The sequence below is a fragment of the Ctenopharyngodon idella genome, chromosome 6 (genome assembly GCF_019924925.1).
Source record: "Ctenopharyngodon idella isolate HZGC_01 chromosome 6, HZGC01, whole genome shotgun sequence".
Classification (NCBI taxonomy): domain Eukaryota; kingdom Metazoa; phylum Chordata; class Actinopteri; order Cypriniformes; family Xenocyprididae; genus Ctenopharyngodon; species Ctenopharyngodon idella.
In genome coordinates, this window is record NC_067225.1 from 29,743,554 (window position 1) to 29,767,713 (window position 24,160).

Genomic DNA, 24,160 nt, shown 5'->3' on the forward strand with positions numbered 1-24,160 from the left:
CACCTAGCAACAATTCAGAACACCTTAGCAACCACCTAGCAATGACCTAGCAACCACTTAGAAAAATAAGACCAATTAAAATGCAATAACAAAAACATAGAATTGCACTAAGACCACTTAAAAACATTAAAAAAAAAAAAAAAAATTTAAAAAAATCAAGCGTAAAATACCCCTGCTTCCTCACAGATACCTTGTCTCACAAGTGCACACTAGTCCCCTTGAAGGAGTGAATGAAAACAAGTGAGCGAATTCGGACTGCCAGAAGGGCTGCCGCTTTTGAATAGTTTGTGCTAGTCCTTTAATAATCATTTGAAACTTAGCAAACTGGCAGCTCCAATAGTAATGAAAAAATTTATCTTGAACTCTGTCATGGAGACTAGCATACATAAACCTTAATTAAACAATTTAATAATCAATTAAAAAGGAATTTATACCTGTATGATATTACACTCTACCCACATTGCACCAGCAGTTTCAGTTGTGGGCGCCATCTTCTGGCAAGATGGGAGAATTCATTCGGCATGCGACTCTTACAGTGGATTATGGGTATTCTCTAGCCAAAGTTCGTACATCAGTTGCACACTTGTTGTTGCACACTCGATAACGTCCACTATGGTTTCGGACTCCACTGCAAATGGCTGTTCGGACGAAGGCGAATTCGGACACAGCCTAGTAATCCTAAAGACCTTGATTAGCTGGATCAGGTGTTTTTAATTAGGGTTGGAGCTTAAGGGTATGTTTACACGACAACAATATGCTTAAAACGGAGAAGTTTTTCATTTGAGTTGTCTGCGTACAGACAACACCATTGTCAAAATGATCCCCATTCACACAGATCCGTGAAAACTACTAAAAACGCTGTATTCTGCTGCTAGGCCATTAGATGGCGATGACACACCATAGACTGAACCTGTAATACGCATATGCATGACGTCTTCGTTTCCACAGATTTGCATTTTTGTTGTTTACACGGAGACTGTTTTCAAAAACTTCCACTTTAAAACCCGTTTTCAAAAGCTTGCATTTTCAGGCACTCAAAACGCCGTTGTCATTTTAAAACGTTTAAAAGTTTTACGTTTTCAGTTGAAATTGGTGTCCTGTAAACGGCCCCAATGCTGTGGCCATCCAGGAACTGAGTTTGAAACCACCGACCTATGGGTTTTTGTCACAGACTTACAACATGAAAATGCAATAATTTTGCAGAAGATGACACTGCCGATCACTCTCATATGTAAACATAACCGTCACTGGGGCATAAGCAGATGAACGAATGAGAACGTACAAATTCATACATTGTAAAAAAAGTATTTTTCTGAGTTTATTGGAGTACATTTTTTCAAGAAAATACTATGTCAGTCTTTCTACTTCAAAATTCCACGCTTAATTCAATGTGTTGCTGTTTCTTTGTAATTAATTGTAAAATTTAATACAAATTTCTGAGTAAGAATTGTTTCTACACCAATTTTTTTTCCATTCACGAATTCGCAACCAATTCACCAAAACGTATAATAATTACAAATTTCCATGAGATTGTATTGCTTTGTCTCAACTATGCTCAAATTCAGAGAAAACAAGAGTGTGAAAATTGATGCCAAATTCAATCAAAAGAATTTGAATCCATTTTTCTCAGTTGCAATGTTGGTGTTTTCGCTGCCTTTTACATATGTAGGCCAGTAACTGTTTTTGTTTGTAGACTGCTCAAGCATTTACCTATGTATTTACCTCTGTTTACAAGGTAAATACATAACACTTATTCCTGTTTGGCTTGTCTAACCTTGCAGAGTAGCAAGAACGTCTAACATTATGTGGTGCCACACCACAAGGGGTAAACAGGATCATAACCTTGGAGTAGATCAGCTATAAAGCTAATAGAGACTTCTCAACAGTACCTGCAGGGACTAGGGACAGAGAGGAAGCGGTAGAGAGCGAGGGAGAGAGAGCACATTAACGGATACACCTCTCTCATCTAGTTCACTGACATGGTTGCAGTTGTTTCCCTCGGGCCCATGCTAGGCGTGGGCGAGCCAGAGAGAGGCAGTGATTGTAATTGGTACTGCTGGGTGGATTCCCAGGTCGGAGGAGTATTGCATATGATAAGTTTGTGTGTTGTTCGTACTGCAGCAGGAAAACTGCGTGCAGGGGATTATGTTCACAGAGCAACCTTGGATCAGCGCGTGCTTTGAGATACGCTTCACAATCAATGCACTGACCAATTATGCAAATGAGATACTGGTTTAATGCTATTGTTGTATTTACAATCGAGAAGGTGTTTGAGAATATAATAAAAAAATAAATTAAAAAAAATCTGGATGCATTACGATAATTGAGGAAATGATAATGGCAATTTGGAAGAAATGTTCCAAATAATATCTCAACGCAATAAAAACAATCTTAAATGGGTTTAAAAATAGGCTTTATTTTCTTTATGCAAAATAAATATTTGATATTTCTTTTGATGGAGTGAAATGTGACCTGGACATGTTTTCATGTGATTCACCCACATACTGTTTTAATGCATTATTAAAAGACTAAAATATAAGACTAGATATTTAATAGAGACAAAGCAAACAGCCTGTCATAAGGATGCACACTAAATTCATAACAATCTTGACATAATTTCCCAAACTGACATTGGAAATTGAACATATCAGAACATATTGGCTGATATTCTTGTCCAGCATGAGTCTGATGAGGTGAATTCTGATTGGTTCTGCTGTGATTATGATGTCTCAGTAAATGACACAAAACGAGGACTCCATGGAAACAATGTGTTTGATCTCAGCGCATTGTCTGACAGCCGCTTATGTGTATGAAAGAACTTGGGCGTTGGAAGCTAGAGGTAGCTTGCAATTTGTTTAATTAACTTGGAAAATGAGCCAAAGTTCATGAAGCATTCTCTGTCTGACATTTTCAAGCTTGGCACCAGAGGCCATACAACACACATGAACATCAAATTCAAGATTCAAGAATTCAAGATGCCTTTCTCTTGATAGTTATAAGAGCATTTTCTGATCTCATAGTTCTCGTAACAAAACTGACAATGATCTTGCCGTCACAAATATGACACAAAGCCATGATGATTGCCTTAAGAAAAACATTTTATATTGCCTTAAGCAATAAACATTTCCCCTCAGGGATCCAATAGATACAGGATACTTAAAGCTTATATCGACATTCACTGATCAACCGATATGTTAGCACTGCTGAAAGTTCATAAGGCCAGAATTCAAAGCTATCAATGTTCTTTATATATCCTCAGGCTAGCTAGTTACTCAATGAAGACAATTCATCCATATCCACTTAATATTCAACAATATTATTGATCTGACTGCACTATTGGATGAGAACTGAACTGAGCTGGGCAATGAAATCACTATTTTCTGAAGAACTGCCTTATAGATGAAATGAACTAATTTAATAATTGATTATCTTTACAACGGAACTGAATCAACACTAAACTGACTTCAGCTGAACTATGACACTATTTTCTTTTTTCTGTTATCACTGTAAAGCTACTTTGAAACAATCTGTATTGCACAAAGCGCTATATAAATAAAAGTGACATGACTTGAATTGACATAAAATACTCTAGGGAGTCTGTCCCTGCAACTGCTCAACTGTAAGTCATTTTCAGAAGGAGTAGAAGCTTTTAAAATGGTCATATAATTTCTTTTTATCATTTTATGTTTTCCTCTAGGGTCCACTTAAAAATATTAGTCAAAGTTTCTCGTTCCAAAAACACCTTTAACTTGGATGTACATTACTGTTTTCAACCTCCCTCCCTCTCTGACAGAGAATTAAACTGAGTAACTAGGGATGGAGTTTTGAGTTAAGTTAGAAAAATGAAAATTCTGTCATTAATTACTAACCATCACGTGTCATTCCAATCCCGTAAGACTTTCATTCATCTTCGGAACACAAATAAAGATATTTTTAATGAAGTTTGAGAGGTTTCTGTCCCTCCATTGCCTTCAAGCCTAAATTCAATCTGTTCATCATATAAAGCAACTGAGTCTCTTTAGAAAATTTGTACTAAATCGCTTGATTCATAAGGATTAGTTTTACGATCTCTTTATGAACTTTTTGAAGCAACAAAACGGTAGTTGCGTAGCTGTCAATGGAGAGACAGAAATCTCTCAGATTTCATTAAAAATGTCTTCATTTGTGTTTCAAAGATGAACGAAAGTCTTATGGGTTTGGAATGACATGAGGGTGAGTAATTGAAAACAATTTTTAAATTTTCAGGTGAGCTAACCCTTTAATACTCACCAACAGTAATGCTAAATAGCATTAGCACTGTAATGGTAGTAGAAGCAGGCCCATATGTAACAAAATCACGTCTTACAAAGAACTTTCAAGATGGCTAAAATCTCCCAAAACCGCACAGTGAAAACTTGATTCACCTTTGCAAAGGCCTGTGCTTCAGTAAGTGGTTTCATTACAGCTGTGCATCCTGACCAAACATGTTTTTAATACTGTATAAGCATATGTTCACTGATTGAATATTTTGCATGCCAAACATACGACTTGGACAGCTGTGTAAGCACATGTCAGTATTTTGCCAAAAGTTAATGCATGCAGACTGCTTCTACATTTGTGAAAGAATGGGTCGCTCTCAGGAGCTCAGTGAATACAAGCGTGGTACCGTGATAGGACTTATTACACACCTGTGCAATAAGTCAATTCGTGAAATTTCCTCACTACTAAATATTCCATGGTCAACTGTTAGTGGTATCATAACAAAGTGGAAGCAATTGGGAACAACAGCAATTCGTAAAATCACGTAAAATCCTGTAAAATCACAGGTCGGGGTCAGCGCATGCTGAGGCGCACAGTGCGCAGAATTCGCCAACTTTCTGCAGAGTCAATAGCTATAGACCTCCAAACTTTGTGTGGCTTTCAGATTAGCTCAAGAACAGTGTGTAGAGAGCTTCATGGAATGGGTTTCCATGGCCAAGCAGCTGCATCCAAGCCTTATATCACCAAGTACAATGCAAAGCGTCGTTTGCAGTGGTGTAAAGCACGCCGCCACTGGACTCTGGAGCAGTGGAGACGTGTTCTCTGGAGTGACGAATCACGCTTCTCTGTCTGGCAATCCAATGGACGAGTCTGGGTTTGGTGGTTGCCAGGAGAACGGTACTTGCCTGACTGCATTGTGCCAAGTGTAAAGTTTGGTGGAGGGGGGATTATGGTGTGGGGTTGTTTTTCAGGGGTTGGGCTTAGCCCCTTAGTTCCAGTGAAAGGAACTCTTAATGCTTCAGCATACCAAGACATTTTGGACAATTTCATGCTCCCAACTTTGTGGGAACAAAGTTCCTGTTCCAACATGACTGCGCACCAGTGCACAAAGCAAGGTTTTGAGAAAGAAAGAAAGAAAGAAAGAAAGAAAGAAAGAAAGAAAGAAATTACTTTGAAACAACATTCACTCAGAAATAGCTAGTAAATTTCACAAATAATTACAAAGAAATGGCAAGTAACAATTAATTAAACATGAAATTTAGAAAATTTACAAAGACTACTAGTTTTCTTGTATAATGTACTCCAATAATCTTTGTTTTATTCACAACTTCAAACTAATTTTTTTACAGTGAGGGAATGAATGCAGTGAAAGTCGCTTTGGAGAAAAGCATTAGCCAAATGCATAAATCTAAATAAGATGTAAATATAAACAGTGTCAATGGTTAAAATGGGCAACAAATGTCATAAACAGCCATTTGTCCACAGGAATTACACTAACACGAGCAGGAGAATGACCATACATCAGTTTAAGTAAATTTGATTTATCTAAACTCAGCACAACCTATGTCATAAGGAGAAAAGTGAAAGTTCTTCACTGAATTGTAGCATAAGATGAAAGTCTTTCTTCATCCTTGCTACGCAGCCATCTAAAGTAGCGAGAGCTATGAAGAAGATCTCTCCTCAGCAGTGCAGATACATCAGAGAAAAATGTTTCTGAGATATTTACGAAGCCAAGTCAGTTTCATGGCTGTGAAAGACTTGGTCTCTCATTGTTAAAGACCTGAGCAACTCCTCCTTTTCTAAGGGGGAGAATATAGATTTGATGAAGTACCTGTCTGCGAGCAAGTTTGTCATCCTGTTGCCCAAGAGCAATGGAAGCTCGGGGTTCCGCTTGAACTTCTGGGAATCTCAAATGCATCACAGAGTTTGATCTCTATCCTGTTAGTAGGTGACTTACTGGAGTGGCTGGTACTTCATCAGTCCCCTCAGTTTCCATAAAAGGATGTTGGCATAAACTAAATCCTGTTGACCCCAGAGTGCTAGGAGTCTATTTCACAAACTGACTTTTTAAAGTTTTCTGGGTGGACTAGAGTTCAACTGTTTGATCTACAACCAAGTCTGGATGGAAATTTCACACCTGTCAAAGCGGGAAATCTCACTGGATCTCCTAAAATCCTCATTTAAAAAGTACTTTGTTTGACACATGCAGGTACAAAAACAAAGAGCGGTTGCATATTTCATCACAAACACAAGATTTATAGAAGAATGTGCATGTATCTTTTACAAGGTAGCAAAAGATTGATAAGGATACAAAAGGATAAACACAACAAGTTAACAGTTCTCAACAAGAAAATTATACATCCCAAAAAAAATGCACAATTAAAGGCAACATGAAATGGCATTCACAAACCATTTTACCTCCCTATTGTCATACATTTCAGATTGAAACAAGATATTTAATGACTTGACTTTGATTTTATGCTTTGAACTGATCTCTTTAATATGTTGTTTCACAAATATGTCACATTATGCAGTTGCACAAAATTCTTGATTTTAACAGAAACTAGCCGATAAACAACAAAATTTGTAATTGGTGACATGCTAAATACTAGTTTTGATTAGATTCAGTCAAGGATTCAGCCTGATTTTTGAACTTATGGTGCATATGGTAAAACTCACAGACATGAGCCACAACAAGAGAAGTCAAGCACTCCAATATACAAGAGTTTACTAGCCCATCGTTCATTTGAACTGTCTTCAAAGTCAATCATAAAATATCTGAGTGATGATGTACCTATACTGGCCGACATGACCTTTCATAAGTGCAGCCTGTGATGCATGTGACATTTCATTGCACATGCTTTAGCAACAATAACACACATTAGATGTGGACTTTGCTGCATTATAGAGGCTGGTCACGCCTCACTTTCACATTTGAACATAATTTGAAGCATAGCCAGAGTGAATCACAGTTCCTAAAGTTCTTAATGAAACTGAATTTTGTAGTACAAGTTTAACACAGACAATCCATATAGAGTAGTGTTGGGCAAAATTCTGAATTTAATAGTTGGCTGCCTTTTGCTTTATAAATAGACCACACACCACATTTCAACAGTCCAATAAGTCCAATTCCATTAGTCCAATAAAAGCAAATAAATAAACTTCTAAATTTGAATGACATTTTTATAATGACTTTTGTTTTGACTAAAAATGCCAATTTATTTCTTGTTAGATAAAAATATGTATACATAAAAAATCTGTTGTGCGTTGTGTATATGAACATGTTTATGGGTAATTCATACTGGAAAAATGTATTAAAAAACTGCAGCAACTTACAGAAGTTATATGAATGTCTTTAAACTTTCATTCTAATTCTACTTATTTAAAATCAAATTTTAAATATAGCTGTGAGCAGCAATTAACGGGGTTCAAGCACTTTAAGGCCTTTAAGCACGTGTAAAAAGGTATTATGTTTTATTTAGCAAGCCTGTAACCACCTAGATCGTAGATGGAAAAGACCATTTACAGCCAAAACAGGCAATTTACTAAGGAAATATATGTTTTAAAGCTTTTTAACAGTTATCGAGGTTGAGCCAAAAACCTAGGACTAGTTTGCAAAATTAGGTTTTTGAAATAATCTCCAATATTTAACGAACGATTTGATTGACAGTGGTGGTCCTAAAGGCAAAGTTACTCAGAATGAGGAGTTCTACCATACGGTATGAATGTTGTGGGAGTGTGCAAAAAATTGTGTGATATACAATCATTTATGCATGTTAAAAACGTGAAGGTGCCCCCTGGTGGCAGAATTCTTTTGAATTTCTCACATGCCTAGGGTTGTGAGTCAAACAGGCCCAGCAAGTTTCATTCCGATCGGCCTCCTTTTCTGACAGCTACTCGAACTTCATTGGCCGACGGTGGCTGTGTTTTTCAAGATACGCAAATGTCCTGATGGGCAATTGTGGCACTTTGGACAAAGACATCACATGCCAGTTTTCAAGTCAATCGGACTGTTGTGTAGCTATAGCCGTTTTCATGTTATGTTTCATTTTATAGCGCCACCAAGTTCCCAGTCGCTAAATCCTTTTTCACACGACCACAGACCAAGCCCATAAATAGATGTACCGAGTTTGGTGAAATTATCTTATTCCATTCAAGAGGGATAGCCTTTTTAGTAGAAGTGGCCATGCCACTTCGAAACGTTTTGGCATCCCGTTGCGGATGTGAATCAAAATATAAACTTTTAGTTTTATAATTACTGACAATAAGACTTTAGAGAATCTTTCTGCACTGGTTTGGTTCCGATCGGGCGAAAAACCTACGACTACTTTGCAAAAGTAGGTTTTTTAAAAAAATCCAAAATACCTGAAAATTTCAATTGAAATTTCTTGAGCCAAGGATTCCAGCGATATAAGATACTTGAGTCTGTAATGAATGGTTTAAGAGTTATTAGCCATTGCATACTTTTGATCGTTGTAGCGCCACCATCAGACCGATTGGGGTGAGCCTTGGTGACGTCGTAAGGTGGGTGCTACCATCCCTCAAAGTTTCAAGTCTCTACGACTTACAGTTTAGTCTGCCCAGTCGCTTTTAGCGGAGAATACTGATCCTTGGAAATTCTAACAACAACAATTGGGTTTCAGCGCTATGCGCTTGAACCCCTAATTACAACTCTGCTATCTTAGTTCTTTGATTCAAATTCAGGATAAAGGCATTCACAATTCAATTCTCAACAATTAGAGATATGCATATTCAATGTACCTTTAAAACAGCAACCTCCCTTTTTAATGAATTTAAAAAGCCAACATAAGCTTGTGGCATTATGAGAACAGCCTCTCGGACGATGTTAATAGTTTGGATATGTCGTATTGACCAGGTAATACTGCCATACTTGATATTGATTACTCATTTAGACACACAAATAGGCTCAGACAGCATGCGCAACATGAAAAGGACACAGTCAGCACAAGAGGGGTAATTAGTAAACTGGATCGGACAGTGACAGTTATGCCAGTGGACTCGATTCATTCACCCTCTCAGGGTCAGTGCGACATGAGACAAAAGAGGGAAGAGATAATAGACAACAGCCTCACATGGCCAGAAAAAAAAGGTATACTCTTCAAACAATGGTATATTATGTGCATTTTAAACTCATATGCTACATGCATCTTAAAGTATTATGTCCTGTGTTGAATCTGTGACATTAGAAAGTACTGTTATCAGTAAATCTGCATCTGAAAGCTTAGGCAGCTGACTTCTTACCTCACTGCCCTATCAGTATCACCAAAGCTCGCTCAGGATAACCAAGCAAATATTTAATTAAGACAATAGTAAGTTCTTGCTAGAAATAATATCAAAAGTGATCAAAAACATTCATCCACACACAAACTGACTACCAACCACAAATTTCAGAGGCCATCTTTATTTTTTAGATCAACTGTCACAGAATGGAATGCACAGGATTGTGGGATATCAAAGGCAGCGAAGGATACATCTATACGGCCTTCAAAGATCGATCAGATGAATGTATATCTGGAGACAGGAAGTGAAGCTAACATTGGATTTGGACGTGCTTTGATGCCTTCACCTTGGAAAGCGTCCTCCGAAGGCAGCATTTTAAGTTTAACAATAAAATAAAATGAAATAATTCACAATAATTGTGAATAACCACAATTGAATTTGCAATACTATAAAAAAGTGTGGTAATTCCAATTTTTTTGCATGCAGGTAAGCCTTTCTCAATCATCAATTTTGTGCTGAAGATTAATTGTCTTATAATTTATTGTGATAAACCATTTTATTTCTTTTTTGTTCATGTCACTTAAATTGTATGCCAAATATATGATTTTTTTACTTGGAATCATATATAATAATAATATATTAATAAAAATTAGAATAAAATGGGCCCAATTTACTTTAATGCTGAGAAAATTAATAATATTTATATAATTATTTATATAATATAATATAATATAATATAATGCAGTCTGATTAAACCCACAAACCTTAATTTAAATGCTGTATATCTTTGTATACCTTATAACTTTGTGTACTTTTGCTTTTAGATTCTTTATTCTTTCACCAGAAAAGGAGACATTTCTTTAAGCACTTAAATTTCCCTTATTTGGATGACAAAATGTGATTGAACTTTTTAAACTGCACAATTATTATGGTTCATAATGACTGCAATTAGATTGAATAACCACGATTAGATGATTAATCATAATCACGATAGGTATTCTTGGAGAGTACCACATATATGAACTTAGTAATCATTAAGTACCATAGTATATCTCATAATGCCATTGATAATTTATTTACCTACAATAATTGTAATGATAAAAACACAAAGATACTTAATTGTGAATACTGGAAGCTGCATTCAAATCAACTTGGCTCAGAAATCTGAAGGGGCATCTGTCGGTAAGAGGTGGTGACTTTGATGCAGATTAAAAACATCTTTGAAAATGTTTAATGGCTAATTTTGTGTGCTGACTTGCCAAGTTGCTTTGGCCTTTTCCATTAAACAAGCTGTTGTTGGCAAACAGAGTGGTGTGGTAGTTATCTGATCCCCTTTTGGTAAGTCCTCTGAATGAGCCAGGTCAGACTGCAGAGCTCATTAACTAGCCATTTTGACACACAGAGTTAGCCTGAGGCTTTTTCTTCTTTTTTTTTTTTTGTTTGGTATTTCGGTGCTGATACAGAAAATTAATGGATTCCTCTGAATGGTGGAGAAGCAGGAAAATGCAGAACTTTTAATCATTAAGTATGTTAAATAATACAAATCAGTGCAGTGCATAGTGATATAATAGAGCTGGTTATGGATTTTAATAGGATTAGCACTTTTAAAGGTAGGTATGCCATCTACTGTTTGTAAGGGTACATATTGTTTTTTATACTTCACTCTAAGCTTTGATTTAAAGTTGTCTCAGATGTTTCTCCTAAAATTTCTTACTAAAAATCATTTAAAAAAAGACGAACGAGCATGGAGCTATGTGTATAAAATAATTTGATGTTGGAACAACTTGACTTTTTCTTGGTATCTTGAAATATCTGTTTATGACACTGTTGAGAGATCTCTTGAGAATACACATAAAATTACTAGATTTTTTCCTCAGGATAAAATCTGAGAAGCAGGTAACAGGAAAAAGTCTCCACTTTCTCTCAATTTTTCTAAAAGAAACAGTTGTTTTTATTTTTCTGTCCTACAGCATTCAAGAAGAGCCTGAGTTGTCTGCTTTCTACCACTGGTGACTTTATTCACTTGTGTGACTCACTACATGATATTTGAGCATAATTCTGTTGTGAGGAATCCTAGAAGTGACACTTGTGTGGCAGATGTGTACATTCGGACAGTCCAAGTACTTGTTTTTTTTCTGTCTTACAGTCAACTACCTCATAAAATGTTAAACTTCAGTCTGTTTTCCAAACATTGAGATGTTTATAGATTGTGCACTTATGTGCACAGAAAAGATTGTCACGCATAATGTTTTACAACAGGTTCGTTTTGTTCTTACGCTCGTTCTTGTATTTTTTACTTGTTAAATGCTCTCAAAACAATATGAAACATATACTCTTGTCTTATGTTTCATATTGTTTCATATTGTTTTGAGAGCATTTAACATTTTATGAGGTAGTTGACTGCAAGACAGAAAAAAAAAACAAGTACTTCCTGGACTGTCCGAATGTACACATCTGCCACACAAGTGCCATTTCTAGGATTCCTCACAACAGAATTATGCTCAAATATCATGTAGTGAGTCACACAAGTGAATAAAGTCACCAGATGTTATGGGCTGATTTTAATGCAGAAACTATCCCAATTTGAGCTACAACACACTATCACATTATTTTAATTATGTAAATAAACATTTTGGTTTAACATATTCTAAACTGAAAATAAAATTTGGTTCTAAATGTGATCCTAAATGTAGGGTTAGTTCACCCCAAAATAAAAATAATGTCATCAATTACTCACCCTCATGTCGTTCCAAATCCGTAAGACTTTAGTTCATCTGAATGATCGTGAAATGATCGTGAAACTAATCCATATGAATTGGGTGGTTTAGCACAAATTTTCTGAAGAGACTCGATCACTTTATATGATGAACAGTTAGAATTTATACACTGATCAGCGAACATAAACAGAAGCTCAACCGTATTTGCTTGACACGCAAGAACAAACCTCACTGGTTCTTGTGGAAGCTCAAACGTGCCGCGTAACACACGAGAATGAACCTCATTTGTTTTCGCACATCAAGCAAACATGCTTGAGCTTTCGTTTATAACTGATGTGTGCGCTGATGAATGTTTACATGTGAATAAAAGCCTAAATTATATCTGTTCATCATATAAAGTGAGCATGTCAAGCAATTTAGACTAAACCGCTTAACTCATATGGATTAGTTTTACGATCTCTTTATGTAATTTTTGAAGCGTCAAAGTGGTAGTTGTGTAGCTGTCAATGGAGGGACAGAAATCTCTTAGATTTCATTGAAAATGTTTGTTGTGTTGTGTTTTGAAGATGAACAAAAGTCTTACGGATTTGGAATGACATGAGGGTGAGTAAATGACAGAATTTGTATTTTTTGAACCAAACCTTTAATTTAAGTGCAAACTTATTGATGAATCAGTGATCATTTGCATACGGGTTTTACATACATATACACACATACACAGTGAATGAAACCTACTGTATTGTGATTCTGTTAAAAACATCAAGATTTTCACCTGTAATCCTTTATCCTTACAGCAATCTGCAATGTTCTGCTAACTCCCTCATGCTGTCAAAACACAAGCAACCTCCCCGAATGCTTATTTCAGCATTTATTTTTGAATAATTAGCTTGGATATCCTGTGCTCTTCCCTCATCATTCAAAACATCATTAGTGAGGTGAAGAGAAGAGAAGAGTCCCCTTGGGAGAGATGGTGAGCTCCTGAGAAAAAACTGATTAGCAAAAAGCCCAGGGATTAGATAATGATCTGCCAAAAAGAAAGTTTGCCGCTGAGGAAATGTCCCACATGTACACGCCAGCAATTAATGCTCAATGCCTTAAAGATACTGTTCTAGCTCTAACCCTGTCGTTCATTTCTTGCGGATCTTTTTTCATTGTGAAGCGAGCATGTGCTTCTGAATCTGTTCAGCTGCAGCCCATGATGAAACCCACAGGGCATCATAAATGAGCATCAGACAAGTCTATCAGGGTGATTTTACATCTATTGCACTATTGATAGTTGCTAGAGGGAAAAACAAACATGTCAGGAGTACTGAGAGGTTTGCAGTGGGACCCGATCAAAGAATCTCAATTTTCAGTGCACTTTGTCAGGGGTGTTGAGGTTCAATGGCCATGTTTACACAGAATACGGTTGTCAGTGCTATATTTGAGTCCCTAATACCGTTCAGGTATTTATGGGAGTGACAACCACATACTATAACCAAACTCACACTCGTAAATTTTCAGGACTCTCAGAAAAACACGCACTGTGTGAACAGAACCGGACTGGACAACTAGTTGTCTGTCACGTCATACAGTGCGAGAGAGCCGCTCTGCACTGCACAAATGCGTGTCTACCCTGTGTTGTGGGTTTTCATGTGTGGTTTCGGTAACTTACAGCAACAGATATGAGGGTTTTTAGATCCAGTTACTGTTTTGTGTGCTATACAAGAATCAAATGCTCCGCTCTCCATCCAGATATAAATGCTGCTGTCAGTTAATAAAGATTTAACGGATGAACTCTTGTGGCTCGATTGGACTTGTCGTGTTAAAAGTACTAAGACATTTCAGGGCGTCGCCATCTTTGATATCACATTAGTCACTGTCACTATGGTTACTGGTAAGAGAATACGGGCTTAACTCCCATTGCACGTTCTTACAGACAATATTCGAGATGCTACTGTAAGTTGCTGTGTAAATGGGACATTTCGAGACTCAGACTCGTAAGTAAATGCGGTTGTCAATCCGCAATCGACTTCCGGTGGACGACCATACGCATACTGCGCAAGTCGACTTGTGCCAAATGAGTAACCCACTGACGTGATGTATGACGCAGGATGTATGAGTAGCTTTAGATAAGCTTTAGACGCCTCTCGTGGTTTAAACAAATAGAGCTGTGCAACAAACTCAAGCTCCTCTTCTCTTATATCGAAATCCTCCAACATTCATCTTTAAAATTTCTCATTTTAGACTTCTAATTCGTGCCTCCGCGTTCGATTGTGTTCATCTGAAAAAAGATAGTCATATACACCTAGGATGGCTTGAGGGTGAGTAAATCATGGGATCATTTTCATTTTTGGGTGAACTATACCTTTAATTTAAATTTACTATATCTTTAATTTAAAGTCTGTAATTTAAACTCAAATTTCTGCGTTAATTGGCTTGTTGTAGCCAACCTAATGAAATTGTCTTGATAACTTCGGAAATTAGGCAGTGGATTTCTAGTTCCGAGCATGCTTTGCATAGGACTGGATAAGGAGAATAAATTTTGAAATTAAGTGTCAATTTATTTGTTTTCTTTTTTTTAGTAAAGGGAAAGACATGTTAGTGTTTAATGCTGTTATGTTTGACATTTAAAGTTTTTGTGGTTACCATTGTGCTGAAGAGTAGATACATGAAGGTAAACACTACACTGACACTATAAGCAATGATTGTGCTAATGCCAAAGACAAGTTATATCTTACTTAAATAAAATATACATTTTACTTCATTTACTTCAAAATATACAATATACTTTATTAAATATACTTGTTAAATAAGTTATGTTAGCATGTGCTATAATAGCTGTTGATTTGAACGGAAATAGATTTATTGGTTCCAGGGCTACAACTCAGGTAGTTAAAAAAAAAAAAAAAAAATTGAGTAATCAACTTAAAAATTTGTGTTTATGCTATAAATTATTAAGTTCCTCTAACTCAGTGTAGCTTGTCGGTTGAACGCAAATTCACTCAAATTTGTAATAAATTAAAAAAAATTGATGCAAACTGTTGCGTTAATTTCTTTTTTTTTTTTTTGAGCCAACACATTTTTTAGAGTGTTCAAAACTAGTAGAATTTAGCATCATAAATTACATTTGTACATCTCTAAAATTATTCATAAAATTCAGTGAGGATATCCTGCTGATTATCTTCGACCTGTCGTGACCTTATGTATCGAATTGTTAGCAACTTGCACAGCGGTTTTAAAATTCACATTTGAGGTATGACTGCGTGTAAGTCTCTTACTTTGCAAATAAATCGAATGCAGCTATTCTAAAAACCCATTAGAAAATCCCAAGAGAAGCCGTGGCAAATTAGCCTTCTGGTTTGGCCTACAAATTGATGTCATGACTGAACAGCTCTAGTGTTTGATATTTTAAAACTGCAGCAAAATCTATTGTACTGCGGAAAGATATAATGTGTTGTTCCCATCCACAGACTAGGAGAGAAAGGAGGTTGACTATTAAACTAACATTAATCTCTATTGATTTGCCCCTAGCGTTTTAATTACTTCAGTCTTTACTGTTTTTACTTTCAGAAACCTGCTGCTAATGAGCCACATTTGTCTGAGCTGTAAGTTATGGCGTGACTCTTCAAAGCAAAATTATTGATTGTAAAAGAAAGAGATGAAAGACCTTAACTTCACAGTGCCAGAATAGTAACATTTCAAATGGACAGGCACATTAAAAATTAATAGTAATAGAAGTTAATTAAGTTTTGCACATTTTATTAGCTCAGCCTCATACTGTGTACTCAGATGGAACATCATATATCTTTGTGTACACGGTTTTATATATTTTTGTGTTCTGCTTGCAATTTCTGACAACAACAACAAGCTACTTCAAAGCGTTTAGTTCTCCGAGATGTCAGCGGATGAGTGAATCAATGGATTTTACCTCTGAAATCACTGACAGTGTGAAATGAAGTCTACATTCCCAAGTCTCTTTTATCTTACTTTAAGAAAACGTGCTGTATGATGCTCCTTTTCCCTTCTGATGCAGAACAAGAGATGAGGCTTCTGGAGAGCAAAGCAAATCAGAAAAGATCAGTCCATAGAGCAGTCCAACCAATGTTTCTTATCATCGTCTTCCCTCAAGTGTTTGTCAAACAAATGCGCAAAACGCAGACGGGCCACTGGATCGGACAGACATCGTCTGAGGGTCAAAGCAATGTCAGAAAATCTGATGTGGCAGTTGGAGTCAGTCAGACACTGTTATCTCACTCCTCGTCACGGCAGCAAGGCCCATCAGATGCATTACTGGAGCAGAAACATTACTGCTAATTTCACATGGCATGAATATGCAAACTTAAGAAACATCACATCTTACATAGCTCTATCTAACCTGACAAAATCTTACATCCCATTTTCACAAAATTCTGCCTGTAGAGAGAACAAATCAAAGATGATATCTCTAAAATTCCCAATTGTTTCTCCTAGACAGCAGTGACATCAAATTGAGAGCATATGCAGACTACCCATATTTCACCTGCTGAGAAAAAGACCCTAATAATAATAATAATAATCATCTCACATGCATCTCTTATAGAGTTTCAGATCTCAATAACTGTGCTCAGGTTTGCAACCAAAGTCTGCAATCAAACGTCTCAATATGAATGAAAACATTTCTCATCTGAGTCTTCCAAGAGCTATCAACATTAATTTATGGTTTAAAGCTACAGTTCAGGGTTTGGGTTCCTTTTTATCTAAACTATATTGTCAAAAGTATGTGGACACCCCTTCTATTTAACAAATAATTCTCTACAATGTCATTTTATGCATTATTAAGATTCATCCTCAGAAAAAATTACTGGAAAAGTCAAAGTTTTTAATGATAAGTGCCCACAATCTTTGGACCATATAAAGCAGATTAATTACAATTCAGTTTGCAAATGTGGTCCTCATTTAAATACAAATTCATAATGATTATGTATGTAATAATAACACCCAATGGCTGGGTTTTCATCCACATACCTTCATGCAAATTTCATATTACATAAAAGATGCTGTATGGAAACACCAAGATATGAATAAAATGTCCAAATTGTGCATTTTATATACTGTTTGCTTGTGGTTTGTAATTTGGTAAAAAAAAAAAAAAAACATGCATAAACTAAGATGGAAAATTCTATAATTCATGTGAATTTGACTCAAAAATACATGCGACACGAAAAGTTCACTCAGATGAAATGAAAGATAAACTTCTGGGCAAGAAATTTTCCTAGGGACGCCCATTCATCTCTTGTGCAGTGTACTGCCCAGTCTTTGTATGGTATGCTCCAGTTTGAATCCATTTTAAAAAAGGAGGAAATAACAGATAAATTCTCTTTTAGCTTCTTTGCCAAGTCTATACAAACAGCAGTAACATGGTCACATGACAAAAAGGCATTGATATTGCATAGCAGTATTTCAGTTTCGTTAGACAACAATAGCGCTTTCAAGAGGCCCCTACTCTAATCTGAACATTCTTTGCTCTAATAATGACGAAATAAGCCAAAGAGCTACTGAAAACATACAGCAATCTGCAACCAAAATACACCAAATAAATAAATAAAGAAATAACCGTCTGATGTTTCAACATCCTTTGCACTTCAAAAGCTATCCATTTGTGACTCCAGGCCCAATAACTCTCCAGACAGCTTGCTTTTATGGATAAAAAGGATTGTGGAAACAACTCTAAGTGGTAATTTCAACTCATTTGTTTTTCAATCTGGATAGTTTTGTGTTTGCATGTTCCATGTTCTTTTATCACCGCAAATAACAGAATATGGCGTAATGAACACATTGAACGGGGAGGGGGATAATGCTGATCATATATATATATTTGTATTTTGTAGTCAACTTCACAGCTCTGTGCTCTACTATTGATTATCAGGCTCACAGTTTGGCTAAGCCAGTGAAGCATCCACATGTTATGAAACCTGCAGAAACCAACAAGGAAAATTATTCATTTGAGCAAATACTGTTGAATTTTTCTTAGAAAGCATTGTTCTTTGACTGACTTACAAAACTCAAAAGCAAACAGCCTATATTTATCGCATGTTGTTGCAGCACAATAGCCTGAAACATATGCCAGAAACATACTCCATGTCAACGCTTAGCAAACACATTTAGGCATCATGTCCAATTGTACAAACTGTTATGATGATGGTAAAAGACATTAGTACACAAGGGGGTGGTCGAGTTAAGATTCAAGTCTGTGCCATTAAATAGAAGCCATATAAACATCAATTTTTATCTAACTTTAACTTTCTCTGCAAAATTTCCTACATAAACATTAAAGTTTCATTACAATTTATTAATTTAATTGTTGACAAGAAAACAAACAAAAAAGTATTTATTAGAGAAAAAAAAAGTTATACTATCCTCCTAAGAACCATAGAAAAAAAAAGTTTTGTAAATTTTGTTTTTTACATCATTATATTATATAAGTAATATAAGAATAAGAAATAAATTCTGAATTCTTTTTAAATATTTTATGATATGTACTAGCTTATGCAGAGGACACCAAGACTCAGTTAATAAGAAAATGAAAACAAGACTCTATAACCAAAACAATGGCTTTTATATTACATTTTTATATTCAGTATTACCAGTCAATTTTTAGGTCCCAGGCTATTTTTTTCTATAACTTGTCCTCTGTAAAACAGATATGAGAGTAATGTTGGAAAAAGATGTTTAGAAAATGTTTATATAAATTTTTATATTTTGCATTTTGTGAAACTGATGCATGTCTCATAACAGAAAGTCATATTCTGATTTGAAACCCCCACTAAAGTTGTCTTGAGATGTTCATTTATGAAAAACATGAGATTTAAATGATAATTACAAAATATTCCCACAAGAAAACTGAATTTAGTCAGTCAATGTCAGTCATATTTAAAGAGCAAAGAGGGAGAGGTGTCATGGTGAAACCTCCAAACATCTGGTATCTCTGAAAAGCCCTGAATGTGCTCTTTTACAGGACATCCAGATTTAAAACTGTGGCTTATATAATCTCAAAGAAATTTGCTAAAATATAATGTCCTCTACAGAGGAAAAATCTTCATTGCTGAGTCTCACGAGGATACACCACTACAAACAAGATGAGGTTTTTTTTTTTTTTTTTTTTCACCCATTGTCAAGGAAGAAACTATTTAAATGTGTACACCTGTTAAAAGTTTACTTATCCCTCTACACTCTCAGAGTGGATGACCTAAAAGCTTACAGCTATGGACTAAAAGCTACACATTACCGTGGCTGTGTAAATAATCGTATGATACACTTAGAACTACAAAAAAACACATTTGAAGGCACCCAGCCCACCTTCACAATTTTGGTTTGTTATATCTGAAAGGGCTGGAAATAAATTGAAGTTATTATCCTCAAATGGTTTTGGCACAGGATTCTTGCACGATCATCATAACCTCTCTTTCAAGCCATTTTCAGACCACTTTGGTTATTACGCTAAAAGCGCAATGAATAAAGCCTTTTGTGTGAACACAAAATCAGGAGCCAGTGTTCTTTGATTTCTGCAAGATCTGCCATTAATGTCATTTGTTTAAGTGTTTTGCTCTTTCAGCGCATAATGACACAAGTATTTCAGGCATGGTGAAGGTTCTCAGATTCTAGATGTTGTCAAATTTTCTCCTCCCTTTCTTAAGTTGATAAGCCTATTTATGTTGCTATCCTAATTAATCATGGTTATATGGAGAGTTGCAATGCATTTAACATTGCGCCACTATAAAAACAGACCTGCGACATGCTTTTGGATCACAATCCACAAGTTATGAACCACTGTAATAAATCACAACTGAGTCATAGTATATGAATGTAAATCTGTTTGAGGTACACAAACAAAATGGAAATGTGAGTCTATAAATCGTGTACTAATAAAAACACACAACCTCACGATTACCCCACCTAACATGGCCTTGCCATATGAAAAACTACAGAATCAATTTGCTAGCGGTAACTGATTTGAAGAGAGAGGCAATGGACTTTCCCAGTTCCACTGCAACAAGTGAATGTGAAAATACATCTTCATTCTTACCCATTCAGCCCTTTGCAACGGCCATGAACCAACAGAGCAATGTTAAAACACTCTGAATGATATGTGCTTGGCACAGAAGTCACGTTAGCCAGTTTCTCTTTTCAGACATTTTCAAAAAGAGACACTTTTCTCTTGCACCATACAAGGAGCTCTGTTCTGTCTCTTTTTCATTAATAATTAACACACAAGTGTTTAATGCTTCAAGCTGAAAGAAATCAATGAGACATTAGTCCTTTTAATCTTTAAGTGAAATGTGTTATATCTTAAACTTGAGAGGATAATTATCAGAGAGGCTGACGGATGAATACATACCTTTTTGATGAGTGATGTAAATAAATTTTTCATAGTGGTCGTGCATATTTTACTCGCACATACTATAATCATAACAAAGTTCTATTTTTTTTTTTTACTGCTTTTTGAATGTTTTCCAATCCACATAGAGTCAGCTAGAACATAATAATTAGTTTAATATAACTGAATAAAAGGGTTTAGTTCACCCAAAAATGAAAATTCTGTCATGACCTTCACTCATCTTCTGAACACAAATTAAGATATTTTTGATGAAATCCGAGAGCGGTCTGACTCCTCCATAGACAGCAATTTAACCACCACTTTCAAGGTCCAGAAAGGTCTTCTCTTCTATGTCATTCTCCTATGTTGTTACGTCCAGCACTTCCAGGTTCTACGTCACAACGCCGACTCATTATTGGCTGGCTCGTGTCATGTGTACAGCATCGGCCAATACTGAGCCGGCGTTCTGACGTAGAACCTGGAAGCGCTGAACGTAAACAGTGCTTCAGAGAATGGCGCAGAAGAGAATATATTGCTGAATAAAGTCGTCAAAAGTATTTTTGTTTTGTTTTTGCGCACAAGAAGTATTCTTGTCGCTTCACAAAATTAAGGTTGAACCACTGCAGTCACGTTGACTATTTTAATCATGTCTTTAGTGCCTTTGTGGACCTTAAATTGTTAAATTGCTTTCTATGGAGGAGTCAAAAATCTAAAATTTTCATTTTTGGGTGGACTAACCCTTTAATTATAAATTAATTGTATAAATATATAGTTCTGTAAATATGAAATACTAAAATACTGAAAAATTACATGGATATAGAGATTTTTTCAAATATTACTACTTTGGTTTGAGAGAATGTTGACATTTTTGTCATGTCCCCACTTTCATCTAAAATTTTATTATAAATGACAAAAATGTATTATAAAATGGAAATTTATTAAGAAATATGTTTTTAATATCATTTTAACAAGCACAAGCCATGTACTTAATGACATCTTCCTTCAGCAAATTACATCATTTTAGTGGGAAAACAACAGCTCTAACATCAGCAAATATAAGAAACGAATTGCAATGTTTTATTTTGTGCTATTAGTTGTGGTTTGTTTCACTCTAAAACATTAAAAAAAATCAAAAGTAAGACTCAGCTCATTATTTCCATCCAGTTGGCAGAATTAATTAAACTTTAAATTACATTCCTTTTAATTAATTCTTAAAAATTACAACCAATCATCACCATTTTGTAAATTATGCAACTATAATTAATAATGTTTATGTGTCTGAGCTTATACCAGAGCATATTTTTAAAAGTGGTTTATAGAAATATTATATACATTTTTTGAAAATTACAGAGATCACTGAAGAACAGGAATGACCCCTAATGGCTTGATTTATGTCAAGAGATCTAGTGAAAATATCATCTTAAAATGTACAGATGCAGCCCATACTCTTCATGTCCTCTAAAGCCCAAAGCAGACATGTAAACTATGGACTTTTTTAACCCTAAAAACTGCATCAAGATTTTCTATACTGATGTTACACAGATGGGCATTTGATATCCAGCTAGTAGCAGATCTGGCTCAACCGTATCAAAATTCCTGGCACTGATCCAGATGTCAGTTGTGACTGGGGTCAGGATGAATTACGGTGGGGATGCGCTTGCCCTGGTCTGGGCACCTGAAATTAAATCAAACTGATGGTGGTAAGACACAGCTACATCTCCCCAGATACAACACAACCACATCTGAACCACTGTCACATGTCATGCCAGTTTTATAGCTGAACAAAATCTACCCAGAATGCACACCATATTAGCTGGTACTAGGCCAGATATAAAACATCAATTCTAAAGCACAATCTCACAGTAAACACACACCATAAACCACAACTGTTAACAAATTAAATATCAAACATCTATTTTTAAAATGCTTGTGTGAATACCTTTAGAATGATCTGAGCTATGCTATACATATTAAATACTTTTACTGTATGCCACAGATTTCTCATTTACTTCTGTTTTTATATCTCCAAAGAATTTTTTTAAGTAGATGTTTAAATGAATATGTGAAAACCCCAAGTCTCCTGGGTTGTGAAAGAACAACCTCTGAGCAAGAAAACCTTCCTCTGGGTTTGTATGAACCTACAGAGTGCACTTGTGTAACAAAAATGTTGCATAACTGAACGACCGTGTACCAGTTTTTACTGTATACGTGAAGACATGCACCTCAGAAGAAGCTCTGGCAGATTCCTGATAAAATGAAAGTCCTAAATGAAAAAGCATGCCATTGGGTGCTTCTCATTTCTTATTTGTGCATCCTCGTTTCTTTTCCTTCCATCTTAGCTCCACCCCTTAGGATGCGAGGGAATGATACACCTGTGTATCCTTGCTCATGATTCCTCGGGAAGCTTCCTTGCAATTAGAGAACTGAGATGCCCTTTAAGATGGCTGAGTTCGATCGGTTTCCGGGTCATGGGCTGGAGGACGGAGGAGGGTGGAAACGAGGAAGCATCGATTAGAGTATTGAGAAGCACCCATTGAGTCCTTGTGACTTCCGTATCTGATCTGTGTAGTAAAGCTGTCTTAAAAGTAAACAGAAAGCGAGCTTATGGATTGTTCCATTCCTGGATGCTGATTGGTCAAATACAGCATTCCAACCATGCTTATATAGACACGACAGTTGTGAATACTGTGACTACAGCATATTAGCACAGCATCTGTGGCATATAATGTTGATAACCAAAAAATAAATCATTCAGATTAATCCCTCATATCAAAGCCTGAGATATGAAATTAATTAATAGTCAGAAAAATCTTACTGAACATTTAGACAATATATGAAGCAAAAAAAATCTAAAAAGAAACAGTGTGCATGTGTTTTGTTTTGTATCCTTTGATTCCTTAAAAGCCTGATGTATCATTTTGATACATTTTAATATGATTTTTCAAGTAATCAAGTAAAAGTTGCTTTAGGTGAGTAAATATTCATCTTGAAATATTACTAACAATATAAAAGTGATTACATGTACCACAACCCAAAGGTGGACAATTTGAGAATGATACTAAAAGGCTTTTTTCTTGATAAAATGTAAGAACTATCAATCAGAGGCAGAAGGTATGTAGTAGATTGTGTGCAACAGGTTTTTCAGCAAAATTTTGTTCATGTTGATAATTTAGATGCCTTAGAGATTCATGTATAAAAAGTAAAAATCAGATACTTACAAGGAAAGTAAATGGTGCCAACTTTTGAGATGGTCCTCACTGCAGGGGATGGGGTTGGATCTAGATCCAACTTCTCCCACTTTACATATCCCTAAACCTACCCGTCTCCGCCCCCTGGATCTAATCCTACCCATCTCCACCCCCTGGATCCAGATCCAACTCCTCCCACTTTACATATCCCTTAACCTACCCGTCTCTGCCCCCTGGATCTCGTGTGTTCTGCAGTGAGGGGCTACTGTAATTTTTAGATAATTTAAAAGCAAAAATGTTAATCATATAGCAATTATATATCTATATATTATCTTCTGTTAAAATGTGTGCATTATTTTCCATTTAAATCATTTTACACTCATTCTAGGGTTTAATGTGTTGCATAGTCACAGCGACAAAGTTGTACATTTGGATATATC